This window comes from Oreochromis niloticus, linkage group LG15, assembly GCF_001858045.2.
Source record: "Oreochromis niloticus isolate F11D_XX linkage group LG15, O_niloticus_UMD_NMBU, whole genome shotgun sequence".
NCBI classification, from domain to species: Eukaryota; Metazoa; Chordata; class Actinopteri; order Cichliformes; family Cichlidae; genus Oreochromis; species Oreochromis niloticus.
Genome location: NC_031980.2, coordinates 39,634,387 through 39,649,115, shown reverse-complemented (window position 1 = coordinate 39,649,115; position 14,729 = coordinate 39,634,387). Strand labels below are relative to the sequence as shown.

Below are 14,729 nucleotides of genomic sequence, written 5' to 3'. Positions count from 1 at the left end.
CATTAGGGAGTGTTACGACTGCTGTCATAATTTTGTCTTATATGCAAATCTCTGTGATTGGTGGATCCAGAGGACGGACCATACAGATGGATCACCCTTATGTTGTGGTCTGGTATCCCAAGATGGGCCACGACAAGAGAATGCGAGTTTCAGTTTCAGAACCGCTTCACATTTCACGTGAATGAAATATATATAAATATATATGTTTGTTTTATATACAGTGTATGGTCAAATCAGAGAGACAGAGCGAGAATGGGACAAGGTTGCATTTACTTCACCAACTGCAAAGAGTCAAGCCCTTTATTTGTTTTTAAGATATACAATACAAAAAGAATACAATATTAACCATAATTTTAAATTTTGCAAAAGATTCTGAGCAGAAAAAACATCTTAGCTCAGTAAAATAAGCACTATAGTAAAATAAGCATTATAGTAAAATAAGCACTATATCAGAAAAAAATAGCTCAGGAAGGCAGAACAGAAAATACAAAAAAAGTGATGAACTCAAAAAAAATTAAATCTAAATATGGTACAAAGCAGAGAGTCTAAGATAAATGTAGAAACGCATTTTCCTCATAAGATATTTTTCTATTATGTAAATCTGAGAAAGACAGAGCTGACAGTGGCTCTGTGTTGATGATAAGTGCAAAGGTGTTGATAGTGTAAATGTAAAATCTTTTCTCTTCCCACAGCAACAACACTGTGAAGTTGCACTGAATCAATAAAAGGCATTAATGTTTATAATGTCTCCTCAGAGCTACAGTGACAGAGTGTGAATGTCACCATCGTAGATGAACACTTAATAATATAAATTCCACATGTTCAACAAGCAGGAATACAGCACTGTTTTATATGAGAGCAGTCACATGGATAGATTGCAACACATATTTATGAGCCGAGCTGATCTGATTTGAGAGGGCCGATCATTAATGAACCGCTGACACCATTTCCAACCAGCAGTGTCTGCAAATCTGCTCCCCTGGTTCAGGTATACGCCACTGCAGCACTGCTGAACATCATCTGCATGAGAGAGAAGTCTGAGAGGGCGAGTGAGAGGGAGGGAAGGTGCTGGATGTTTAAATGACTCATATACCCACATGTTAATTAGAGGACTATACTCAGTTACTGTTGTTACTGATCGAACCTGCAGTGTGGAGCTTTTCACTGTTTACTAAGCAGTGGTTATTCTGCTGTTATTTACAGTACATTACAGTCGTGCTCCAAACTTACCAGAATACAGAAACAATCATAATCCAATGGCTTCACATGTTAACTGTATGTACAGTGACTCTGTGAAGTACTAAACAGTTTGGCATGGATGGAATAAACTACAAAACCTAAGCCAGTTCACAAAAACCTCTTTATTCAGATGTGGGATCTTTATGAGATGTTTGAACGACAAGCTGCCAGAAACAAAGCGCCTAAAAACTGGTGTAATTTAATTAATTAAGGGTTTTTTTCTTCTAATAAGTTACTCTATATGTGGATACAAAAGTGGTCCATCCCTTGAGCGCCTTCTTTATGCTTGACTGAGTTGTAGGTTTGTGTTAGTTGCTAACAAAACCAACTATAAGGTAAGCAGAAATATATGTGTGTAATTTTATATTGCCCACAAACAAGGAGACTGTGGATTTTTATGGTTTAGTTTATGAAAGTGTTTTTATTTACATCAGTACTGGAAAAATGTTTAATTGCATCCACTGTGATTCAAAAGTATGAAAACAAACAAACCATGAAAAGAACGTTTGTACTGTAGATTGTAGAGCTTATTTCAGCACATGAAAGGGTTTTTCAGTATGTGCTGTGTTTGTGTATGTGTCTAATGATGAGAGACATGTCTGTGCCTGCAGCAGATTCTCCATTTTCAGTTCGAGGGCTGGTGTGGTGTGTTTGTAAAGCTGCAGCACTCACAAACTCACAGTTATGCCAACACAGACATCACTGAATCCATTTCAGAATAATTCTTCCAGCCATAAGAAGACATCGCAGGTCTGCACCTATGTGCCCTTAAGAGTGTGTACATGTGCAAGTGTGCATGAGTACGTGGGCAGGAAGACACTGCAAAAGCTACTTATTATCATTTATATAGTTTTTATACGGTGCCTTAACTATGTTCACAGAGTTGTACTATTGGGGGTGTGTCAGTGTCATAACATAATGTTAGTGGTGAAAACATGTATGAGATTATGGTAACGTTAGAGAATGATGTGTAGCTGATATATAATTTATCGAGTGAGGTGCAGCAAAATTTGTCAAAACTCTATTGTATTTAGTTTTTAAAATGTTGTATAGCATTTCACTGTAATACTGAGGCTCCACATGTCACTTCACAGTCGTAGTGGAGCATAAATCAGTGGGACACAAGACGTGAAGCATGTTGCATGTTTGGGGGTTCCCAGCCAGAGCGACATCCTGTTCAGACCTCCAATAACCTCAAGCTTGAGCAGACACCAGCGTCTGTGTCCAGTTAGCTTAGTTTGATGTCTAAAATCCACCAGGAGTGATCAGAGCCAGTTAGACTAAAAGATCAATGTCTATTTGATTGAAACACTTGTTTTCAGGATTGCAAGCAGGAAATGTTTTGTTGTTCCTCCATTCAGTGAGTTTTGAATCATGAATTCATCAACCAGGATCAGACTGTCAACACAGAGTTTTACTGAAACCTCCTGAGGCGACCAAGTGAGAACATTCGGTGCAAACGACCTGTGCTGTGGTTTGTGCTACTGTACACCCACACAGGAGGGGTTGTTTTTAGCCACACCAACACAATCTTCACTTGCCAAACTCCATATTTGTCAGATTTAGCTCCCTTCAACTTCATCCTCGTTTCCAGAGAGATATTCAAGTTCAGGGGTTTGGACATATTTTTAAGGATTGTGTGGTAGAAATGTCTCATTCCACCTTATGAGTCAATAATGTCCTCTGAAGTCTAGATAAGTGTGCATGTGTGCATCTGCATGCATGTGTGTGTGTGTGTGTGTGTGTGTGTGTGTGTGTGTGTGTGTGTGTTCCTACCTGGCTGTGAAACTGTAAATTAGGACCCCAAATTTAGTTCAGGCTCATTAAAAAGTTTCTGCTTCTGATTTGCACACTCCAGTTTTTCCATCCACTTATCAGCCAGCCATGGAAAGCTGTGTCTGTAAAGAAAGCAGGAAATAGTCTTAGTGAAGGTGCTGATGATTATCAGTGGTCCCCAGTGTCCTCAGCACCCCTCAGCACTACTGGGTTTCAGAGTATCATCATCTAATCAGGAACTGATTTACACCAGGGATCCTGATGATTGCAGCTAACTAGCTGACCGTGGCGGGGGGAAACTTTTTGTCCTTCAAATTTATCCTAAAATATAAATTGGAACTTTCTGAGCATTTTAGGAGGGAGAAAGGCAAAATAATGACACAGGCCAGCAGGAATACTGTTGCCATGGTAACACTGCTACTGCTCAGGTGAATTAAATCTTGATCACAATACCAATCAGTACTGCCATTGTGTTTTCAAACTGCTGTTAATAACACGCATAACAATAATAATAATTAATTAATTAAAAAAAATAAAAGCCCAGAGTGGAAAGCCAGAGCTTCCACGCTGGAGGGTGAAGAACAGCTTGCTGATTCTGAGAAAAATACATGTAGAAGTTAAAGATGAAATCCTGGGACATGCACACTGAGAATATGCAGGTCAACCCACTGCCCCATGGCGCCAGAGCTGTCCAACGGCTGTATGTGGGCAGAAGGTCAGGTTCAAAAGTGCTGAGCCTCCAGCAGGAAGAACAGAAAGGTTAAAGAGTCTCCACACCACTGAGAGAGACATGAGAGGCACAGTGAAGAGGCTTTTCAAAACTAATACAGTAAGACTACTCATCAGCTGCTCATCTCTTTTTCTTTGGCCACCTTGGAGCCATCAGAGCAAGCTGGAAGCACAAAGCTAGATGATCTCCATTCATATGTACATTTTATTATTCATTTATTTGCATTGCTGCTTTTTTCCATCTGTACATTCAATCTTTGGTTTTTAAACATTTGCGGACCCTGAGGGTCAACTTAAAATGTGCAGTTTCACTTAGTTTCACTCCATGTTTTTGCTCAGACCCACAGCTGCAAAGGTTGTTTGAGCCCACTACAGAGGCCAGCCCCACAGTGTAAGACCGACTACAGTAACTGGTGTGATAAACAGCAGATAGAGCTAATTCTTCAGACTGTGACTCTACAAAACCACTACAAAGTAAACAGGATAGAATGATGCCTCATTCAGCCCCAGTGAAATCATTTTAAATGTGCACCTAAGCTCGTTCATTGTGTCTCTTTTGAATAGGTCCAGTTTTGGCTGCACGTCTATGCTACTCCCAACATGCCAGAGAACTCAGAGCCCATTGGTCTCTGTTGGTCTCTGTGCCAACAAGAACCATGTTGTTCGTTCCTGTAATGTTGGCAACATCATTGCACAGTATAATGGGTTTCAGCTTGCTGGCCATTTTGCCAACCACGTGTAAAATAAAATAATATAGAAAACATGATAGAAACGTGACATCTGTGTTCACACTATGTTTTTTATCTCTTCAGTGGAATCACCTCATAATTTATTCAACAAACCTGTTTGTCACTTTTGCTCAGTAATATTAGATGAAGTTAAAATTCATAAATCATAGAAAGCGTCTTTGACTGTGGGATCAGCCATGTAGATCTCTGAAGAACAACAATTCAGGTTTAGAAATAAAACTGATGGTAAATGCTCGGCCCTGAGGGGGCTTCTTCCTAAAATTTACTCAACAATATGGAAACCTAATGAGTTCTTGATCTACAGAAGCCAGTAGTCTGCATTGGAACAGTGTGTTTAGGCTGCATGCTGCTGCAATATATTGTGTGGTGCCCAGAAATTAAGAGATTAGAACTGCACAGTATTTCATGCACAGTACAGAAGGATCTGCACCCTGTACAGTCGGGTCATGGCCTTAAGGACCCTAAATGCTTTCAGATATCAGAGCTTTACATATGAACAAGCTTCATTAATGTATTCTCTGTCATTCTGAAGCATCTCTACATGCACTGTTAACTCAGAATTCAGACAAGTGGGAGGCTTGTTCTACCAAGCAAAATGTCTTGTCAGAAGCAAAGGAAGGAACAATGGCAGCGAGCAGTAAGTGGTAAAAGAAAGACAAGAGGCTTGAGGGGAGACGGGGAGGATGGGGAAGGTGAAATGAGGTGAGAATGAGTTTGGGATGCTTTAGATGATCAGAGCGAGACGTCCCACTGGGGCTGTTAACCAGACGACAGTAGAGGGACCCAATTATGGAGAAATCACACACTCAGCTTCACAGCCTCGCCTTGCTGCAGGAGATGGCTGAGGGTGGGCATGGAGTCTAACTTTGTGCTCTGCTTTGGGCCCATCTCTTGCTCATAAATGATTCATCAATCCTCTCCAATCATTTCCATTTCAATTCATCTTCAGCCCCACTTTCAGCCAAAAATACCCTAATATTATTTTACTTCATTTTACAGAGTCACGCTGAGCTGCTGCGTAATGTTTTCAGTGATATTTGGAGGCTATTTAAATCAATCTTATCTTCAAGCAGGCGTCAGCATGGCGCCACAGACGCAGACTCAGACAGGCACAAGTTTAAATGCCCTGCTATCAGGCTTCACTAAATCTGTTAGACATTATTAATTACCTGCTTACTAATGCAATGACTAACATGAGATTAAATTAGTCCAACAGAGCATAATCTCATTACTTTCAGACACTATTACAATTATAATACCAAATATAGCTGCAAGTCATCTGTAAGGGTCTGGGCATAATACGTCTCTCTGACTCCGCGTGCTTTAGGAAGTCTGAAGAAATAGCATGCATCTCCTGCTGTGTAGTCTTCTTTACTTTAAGATTGAAACATGATCATTTTCATATTGACCTGTGCAGCATAACATCAAGTGTAACCAAATCACAGCTGGACGTTCTTAAGTCTTCAAAAACAATTTAGAAATCGTAGAGCTAAAATTCATATTCATGGATGTGGTGGGACAGATTATTGATGACAAACTGTGAAGCTGGACTTATTTTGGTTTAATGTAATAGGAAACTGAAAACCTGGATACTGCCTCCAAACTATAGACTGTAAATAAAAGATGGGAACTCATTGGATTCTTAGCCGTATAGTTTCTGTATTTGTTAGGTGTAGTGATGAAAATAACTTTTTTACAAGGCTGTAAACTTATAAATTAAACTCAACTTTTAACATGCATGGTGGGAGGTGTGGACCCGAGTGGATATCAAAGGAAATGCTGCACAAAAACTTGGCATTAGCTTTATTTCTCATCCCCAGAGGTTTCCACCTACTCAAAGCAGTTCAGTTGTTTCATATCTCTGAGACCACACAGTGCTCAGATGGCAAACATCTCCAAAGGATTGAGCACAGAACACCACCAACCTTTATCCAAATAACATTTTCAAAAACACTTGTTTTATGCTACTACAGCTGTTTCTTTGAATTTATAACAAAAACCTAAAATTCTGTGTTTTTCTGTTTGTCACACAGTTTCTTTAAGTCCAAGTTGACTGAAAGCAGAAGGCAGTGGTGCTCTGTGTTGTACAGAGCGATGACTCACGCAGAGAGGAAAGTAGAACAAGGAAACTGTGTCTCGTGTGAGCTCATCCTCAGATGTTGTGTACGACACAAGTGAATTTTATAGACTGTACATAAAGGATGGAGACAACACCCAGTTGTTTTGATAGGTTTCCATATAAACACTGGCTGCCTTGTTTCAGTCAGTAAATACAACCACTGAATGTTGTTACATAACAGAATAATAAAAAAATGAATTTTACTCCTTTAAACTGAAACACAAACTTTTACCTGACATCAGGCAGATAACACTAGTTAATTAGATAACACAGATACACAGTTAGAGCTTCTGGCTACAGCAGAACACCTGTCAATCCCAGCAACCCTGCCTGTAAATTTAAGTTTTACCAATATCCAGTGGGATATAGTTAGACCACTCAAACAACTGCAGCTAATGGCATTTCTGTGTTTGCTTCATGTTTTCAGCCCCAGAGGTTCTCGTTTAATTTCACTTTCAGCATCTCATTGCAGAAAACTCCAGCAGCTGCTTTTTAGTCTTTACAGTAAGTTGATGCTGATGTGGTGGACTGTCCCTCACACACACACAGATGTGTGTGCAGTTACGTGAGTGAAGGTGACTTCTTTTATATAAAGAGGAAACAGGTTTTGTGACTCTTACATTCTTATCGTGAGCAGCCAGCAGCATGGTGTGCACTGACTGACAGCAGTCGCAGTAATGCTGACATGCTGTGTCACAACATATCAGGATTTCCACTGGCTCAACGTGTGATGGATTAAGGACCAGAATTTTGTTTTAGTCCACAAAGTAGCCCAAGTCATATTTATGAGTGGCACTCTTATGAGTCAGTACAGCTTTCTTTATTATTAATACATTTTTTATTTATTTTGAGGAAACAGTGGCCGCGGGTCTTCTGCTCTCCCATACTTCTAAAAATGTTAAATATGAAATGATGTCACAGCTCAAATTGATGAAGACAGCTGATGGTTCCCAGTTGTCAGTGTAAGGCACTTTGTGGGAGATGAGTTTACTGTTACTCCTAAATAGATAATCAGCTACACAAACACCATGACAACATTACCATTCTGCATCTTGCAACTGTTCCCACATGTATATTACATTACACTGACAGCATGCATCTTTACAAACATTTTTTGCTTGTTGTTGTTTCAGTGTCATTATATTAGAGTGTCTTGAAAAGCTCCAGTATAAGCAATAAGATTACATAAGACATCATCAGTCTAATCTTACACAACACGTGTTCAGATTGCTGCACATGCAACCTGCATTTATAGCAGCAGCTTCACATTAAAGGGAGAAAATGTCATGTTGAACATTTCATGAGTTAATAAGAAAATTAGAAGAAGAGTCATTTTGACATTTTTCTAGAATATAATTTGTTATCAATTTTACTCTATAATGAGATGATTTAACTAAACATGGTAAACATGTTACAACAGCCTGCTAGTGAAAGGTTCTGCCTGTGATTGTGTGCTCGCACTGACACATGTTGTATTAATGAATGATTCTGAATTGGCTTTTTGTACTTCTTTCTCGTGGAACAGAGTTCATCTGTAATAACATCTGCTATAAAACTTACAGTTCAAACATTGTTTTACACATGATTCAAATTTATTACATTTTTATGTTCAGTGTTTCTATCCTGTGAATAATGACCAAAAAATGAGATTGCAGCTCCAAATAAGCTTCCTCTGAATAGTGGCAGCAGTCATCCTGATAAAAAGTGAGGAAGCTTAGAGCAGAGTCACTACTCAGGTGTTTTGAACATCATAAAACATCCTGGTGCCTGAACAACTATCTGTGATGTGGCTAAGTCAGGTGTTTTGAGGATGATGTGGACGAAGGCCCAGGGCAGAACAATAAAATTGTGCACAGTCTCAGTCGGATCAAAAAAGGAAATAAAAGAACACATCTTTGGTGTTTCAAGAGAAAATCGTGATTTTTCTTGCATTTTCTGAAAACCTTCATCCTGGAATAAGTTTTGACCTAAAACATTGATTATGTGTCAATGAAAGGCCCAAACACAATTTTCCCACCTGTGTACATGTGGACACATATTTTCTCCAGATTGGAAATTAAAGTCGGCTTTTGATATGAAAACACTGAAGTTTGATGAGATGGGTGTGCAACAAATTGCTAGAAATGTTTCTTTGCAATGAAAATATTTCTAATGCAGGCTGAGTAAAAACCATGCCACAGTATTCAGAATAGTCCAGTTTATGCACCACGTGAAAGCACGTCTCATTGAGGAAGCTCTCATTGTTCCAGGAGTGTAAACCATTACGAGACCAGTACCACCCCAGCAGCTACAGTGCCTTACTTTGTAATAAGATTGTTTGCACATCTCCATATCTTACCTTTTCTCTCTCAACTTTTCATATCTTCACAAATAAAAGTGCTAAATAAACTAACAGACATATCTAAAAAGAACACACCATGGAAACTAAAGACATTAAATATTTCACAGACTAAGGCTTCAAAGAAAAACAGTTTAATTTCTTGGTTTAAAATGATAATTAGCCATGATTTTCTCCAACAGGGTTTAATTAAATTTGTGATCAGGTCATAGCAGAGGCCAAAATGACTGCAATTGGATTTTGACCAGTGTTGGGCAAGTTACTTTGAAAAATTAGCTATAGTTACTTCTTCAAAAAAGTAACCAAATTACTAGGTAAAGTAACTATTGCGTTACTTAAAAAAAATGTTTAACCCTCTGGGGTTCAGGGTATAATTGGCCGTTTTTGAGTACTTTTGATTTGACCTCTACATTTCACCTTGAAAAACTATTTACCTCGCTTTGTTTGGTATCATTCTTTTGAGCACAACCATTATTATTTTTTGTTATTTTTTCATTTGGACATATTGTATTAACACAACTGATCTAAAAATCAGACAAAAAAGGATAAAATGCAAATCGAAAAAAAGTTATATTTTTTTACGGTAACAACCACAAACATGTTTAATGAATCATTTTCCTAACATGAAATGCAAATATAAATTGTAAATTTAAAAACCTATGCACAAGTTTTGCAAACAACAAAGTTATATGCATCTATTTACTTAAAAATGCAGCCAAGGTGTTTCACCCCTCCTGTTTTCCGCAGCGTTTACACTGCAATCTGTGACATTCGCCTCATTGTTCTGACATACAAAACAAAACTATTCACCACACTACACACTAACTACATGAGAAAACACAGTAGCTACACACTCAAAACACGCTAAACGTCACAAATCTCTCACATCTCATAATTCTCTCTCTCTCTCTCACTCCTAAAACTTCCTCCTCTTCCTAAACAACCAAACGCCATGTTGCCATATCATTTTTTGATTGGTCATCGTGGTACATTTTGCCACCAATAGGAAATGGGTGTTTTTTCTTTTCTTTTCTTTGTCACAAGCAGAGAGTGCTTGCTAACGCTGTCCTTAGACAGTAAATGTGACGATAATATTCAGTAAAAAAGATCGTCTCACCTAGCTTAACTCAGTTTTTTTGTTTGTGATTTTATCCTGAAAACTAGATGAATAATTTGTGTTTAATAGAGCAAAGGATCTCTGCCCTGGTAAAACGGTAAATAGCAGCTGGACTGTGTGGTAACTTTTGGCCGTGCTAATCACTCTGCATCTACAGAAGAGCTCAATTTTATTGTGCCATGGCCAGAACCAGCCTAATCCCAGGCTTTGGAGCGCATTAAGGGCCAAATCAAAGGCTCTGACGAGTCCACTACACTCCACAGTCCAAATGAGCAAGAACTAAAAAAGTGTCCTTATCTCATCCCGCGCTCTGAGGACATCCAGATGAACAGGACTTTATTCCATGAAGGAGAAGCTTCCAGGCTCCATCAACCTTCAGGAGAATCAACTAAACACAAAGGGCTTTACTGGAGGGGCGGTCTACACCCTAATAGACTCTGTTCTAGCACGTTCACAAAGCTGCATCTGTCTATAGCCATTCATGTACCATCCAACCACCACAATCACTGCTCAAGCATCACTCCCTCAGGTGAGTTAGCAGTATGTGATGTCCTCTGTGTTGAAGCCAGTCTCAGGTTTGTTCTTACAGTGTAGTTACCACCTACAATAGACACAAAGCACCAAATTCAGTGACATATTGGAACAGACACTATTTATTCCAACAAAACAACTGTCATATCGCACAAATATCTTTTTTCATTTTCACATAAGTATTAACAGTTTGGGTAAATTTCATTTAATGTTATAATAATACACAACACGAGGCAATTTCACCAGCTGCAGTGAGCTAGTACAGCAGATGCCTCAGTGAAAGTTCCTCAAGAAAAGAAGTGAAAAAGGTCAAATAAGTAAGTGTTCAAAGTCCTTCAAGTTAACACGTTAATATTTGTCACTGATTGAGGAAAACGTGAACAGTGCTCTGATCTGTTGAGCCATGTGTTTCTTTACCTACTAATGACTTCATAAATTTTAATTAGGTAAAAACAGTTCGATCATCCCACAGATGTAATGATAAAGTTCAGCAGCTTTAATCATTACTGATATTTATTTAGACTCTCTCTTTTCCTAATTTCAAGAATTTCTTCCTACAAGCCATTAACTTATCTTTTAGACCCCGTCCTGACAGACGGCTCAAAGAAGTCTTACTGTTGATTAAAACTACAATTTTAAATATGATCAATTTACCTCTATAAACATTATATGGACCACAAACTTAGTAGTGCTTGTAATTAAACCGCAGCTTAAAAAGCCCTTACTTTATATAGCTGTCTTGGCTAATTATACTTTCCAACATCTCTCTTATTTTTAAAAATCCTTGAACAGAGACACGACCACTCGGAGAGTTTCAGAATTAACCAGAAACATTTGACCAAACCGTGGTGAAGAGCATTAGTGAAGGTTATCGATGATCTTCACACAGCCTGTGACAGCAGCTCTGTGCAACATTCGACACTTTTGACCACAATATTTTACTACAGAGATTAGAACACATCGCTGATACTAAACAAATTGTGCTGCAATGGTTTCAATCCTCTCCGTGAATCGCTACCTTATCGTGGTGGAGGGGTTTGTGTGTCACAGGGATCCCAGGGGCTATGTTGTCTGGGGGCTTTTGTCCCCTGGTAGGGTCTCCCATGGCAAATTGGTCCTGGGTGAGGGACCAGACAAAGAGCGATTCAGAAGACCCGTATGAAAAGAACATCGAGGGAACAGTTTACCCTGCCCGGGATAGGGTTACCGGGGCCCCGCCCTGGAGCCAGGCCCGGGGAGGGTGCCCGAGGGCGAGCGTCTGGTGGCTGGGCCTTAGTCCATGGGGCCCGGCCGGGCACAGCCCGAAGAGGAGACATGGGCCCATCCTCCCGCAGGCCCACCACCCGCAGGAGGCGCCATAGGGGTCGGGTGCATTGTGTGTCGGGCGGCGGCCAGGAGCGGAGGCCCTGGCGGACCGATCCCCGGCTGCCAAGACTGGCAATAGGGACATGGAATGTCACCTCTCTGGTGGGGAAGGAGCCTGAGTTAGTGCGTGAGGTTGAGAAGTACCGGCTAGATATAGTCGGGCTCACCTCTACGCATGGCTTGGGCTCTGGAACTAGTCTCCTGGAGAGGGGCTGGACTCTGTCTCAGTCTGAAGTTGCCCCTGGTGAGAGGCGGCGGGCTGGGTGGGTATTCTAATATCCCCCCGGCTTGCTGCCGGTACGTTGGGGTTTTTCCCGGTGGATGAGAGGGTTTGTTCCCTGCGCCTCAGGGTCGGGGAACGGGTCCTGACTGTCATCTGCGCTTATGCGCCGAGTGGCAGTTCAGAGTACCCAGCCTTCTTAGAGTCCCTGGGGGGGTGCTGGAAGGTGCCCCACCTGGAGACTCTGTTGTCCTACTGGGAGACTTCAATGCTCACGTGGGTAACGACAGCGAGACCTGGAGGGGCGTGATTGGGAGGAACGGCCTCCCTGATCTGAACCCGAGTGGTGTTTTGTTATTGGACTTCTGTGCAAATCACAGTTTGGCCATAACGAACACCTTGTTCGAACATAAGAGTGTCCATAAGTGCACGTGGCACCAGGATGCTCTAGGCCGCAGGTCGATGATCGATTTTGTAATCGTATCACCAGACCTGCGACCATATGTTCTGGACACTCGGGTAAAGAGAGGGGCTGAGCTGTCAACTGATCACCACCTGGTGGTGAGTTGGATCAGGTGGCGGGGGAGGACGCTGGACAGACCCGGTGCACCTAAACGCGTAGTGAGGGTGTGCTGGGAACGTCTAGCAGAGGCCCCAGTCCGCGAGATCTTCAACGCACACCTCCGGCAGAGCTTCAACAACATTCTGAGGGAGACTGGGGACATTGAGTCCGAATGGACCATGTTCAGCGTCTCCATCGCCGAAGCTGCTGCATTGAGCTGCGGCCGCAAGGTGGTTGGTGCCTGCCGTGGTGGTAATCCCCGAACCAAATGGTGGACACCAGAGGTGAAGGGAGCCACCAAGCTGAAGAAGGAGTCCTATCGGGCTTGGTTAGCCTGTGGGACTCCAGAGGCAGCTGACAGGTATCGACAGGCCAAGCGGAATGCGGCTCGGGCAGTGGCTGAAGCAAAAACTCGGGTGTGGGAGGAGTTCGGAGAGGCCATGGAAAAAGACTTTCGGACTGCCTCGAAGAGATTCTGGCAAACCGTCAGGCGTCTCAGGAGGGGAAAGCGGTGCTCTACCTGCATTGTGTATAGTGCTGGCGGTGCGCTGCTGACGTCGACTGAGAAAATTGTCAGACGGTGGAAGGAATACTTCGAGGACCTCCTTAATCCCACTGACACGTCTTCCGAGGAGGAAGCAGAGTCTGGGGATGAGGGGAATGACCCGCCAATTTCTGGGGTCGAGGTCACTGAGGCAGTTAAACAACTCCTTGGTGGCAGAGCCCCTGGTGTTGATGAGGTCCGCCCCGAGTTCCTGAAGGCTCTGGACGTTGTAGGGCTGTCCTGGTTGACACGCCTCTACAATGTTGCGTGGAGATCAGGGGCAGTACCCCTGGACTGGCAGACCGGGGTGGTGGTCCCCATCTTTAAGAAGGGAGACCGGAGGGTGTGTTCCAACTACAGGGGGATCACACTCCTCAGCCTCCCTGGGAAAGTCTATGCCAGGGTGCTGGAAAGGAGAGTTCGTCCGTTAGTCGAACCTCGGATACAGGAGGAACAATGCGGTTTTCGTCCTGGTCGCGGAACACTGGACCAGCTCTTTATCCTCTCGAGGATACTTGAGGGTGCATGGGAGTTTGCCCAACCAGTCTACATGTGTTTTGTGGACTTGGAGAAGGCATTCGACCGTGTCCCTCGGGGTGTCCTGTGGGAGGTGTTGCGGGAGTATGGGGTGTCTGGCCCATTGCTACGGGCCATTCGATCCCTATACAACCGTTGTAAGAGTTTGGTTCGCATTGCCGGCAATAAGTCGGACTCGTTTCCGGTGGGTGATGGGCTCCGCCAGGGCTGCCCTTTATCACCGATTCTGTTCATAATTTTTATGGACAGGATTTCTAGGCGCACCCAAGTGACGGAGGGCTTTCACTTCGGTGGCCTCAGAATCTCATCTCTGCTTTTTGCGGATGATGTGGTTCTGATGGCTTCATCGGGTGAGGGCCTCCAGCTCGCACTGGAACGGTTCGCAGCCGAGTGTGAAGCAGCGGGAATGAGGATCAGCACCTCCAAATCTGAGGCCATGGTTCTCAGCCGGAAAAGGGTGGAGTGCCCACTCCGGGTCGGGGATGAGTTCCTGCCCCAAGTGGAGGAGTTTAAGTATCTCGGGGTCTTGTTCGCGAGTGATGGGAGAAGGGAGCCGGAGATCGACAGACAGATTGGTGCTGCGGCTGCAGTGATGCGGACGCTACACCGGTCCGTCGTGGTGAAGAGGGAGCTGAGTGTAAAAGTGAAGCTCTCAATTTACCGGTCGATCTACGTCCCGACCCTCACCTATGGCCACGAGCTGTGGGTAGTGACCAAAAGAACGAGATCGCGGATACAAGCGGCAGAAATGAGCTTCCTCCGAAGGGTGGCTGGCCTCTCCCTTAGAGATAGGGTGAGAAGTTCGGCCATCTGGGAGGGGCTCAGAGTAGAGCCGCTGCTCCTCCACATCGAAAGGAGCCAGTTGAGGTGGTTCGGGCATCTGACAAGGATGCCCCCTCGGCG

General features: G+C 42.8%; 2 long non-coding RNA genes across 2 annotated transcripts in view; one reads left to right on the top strand and one right to left on the bottom strand.

The window, feature by feature from the left end:
• Positions 1–352: 352 nt before the first annotated feature.
• LOC109194739 (uncharacterized) overlaps positions 353–14,729 on the bottom strand; it is a 31,840-nt gene continuing 17,463 nt past the window's right edge. Inside the window, exons 2-3 of the long non-coding RNA XR_002056498.2 lie at positions 3,016–3,137; positions 353–1,037 (exon numbers count right to left, since the gene is read on the bottom strand). This is a non-coding gene — a long non-coding RNA (uncharacterized LOC109194739). The remainder of the gene's footprint in view (positions 1,038–3,015; positions 3,138–14,729) is intronic.
• Positions 3,721–4,472, top strand: LOC112842369 (uncharacterized). Its single transcript, XR_003214110.1, has 3 exons — positions 3,721–3,844; positions 4,084–4,218; positions 4,309–4,472. It is a non-coding gene; the product is annotated as an uncharacterized LOC112842369 (long non-coding RNA).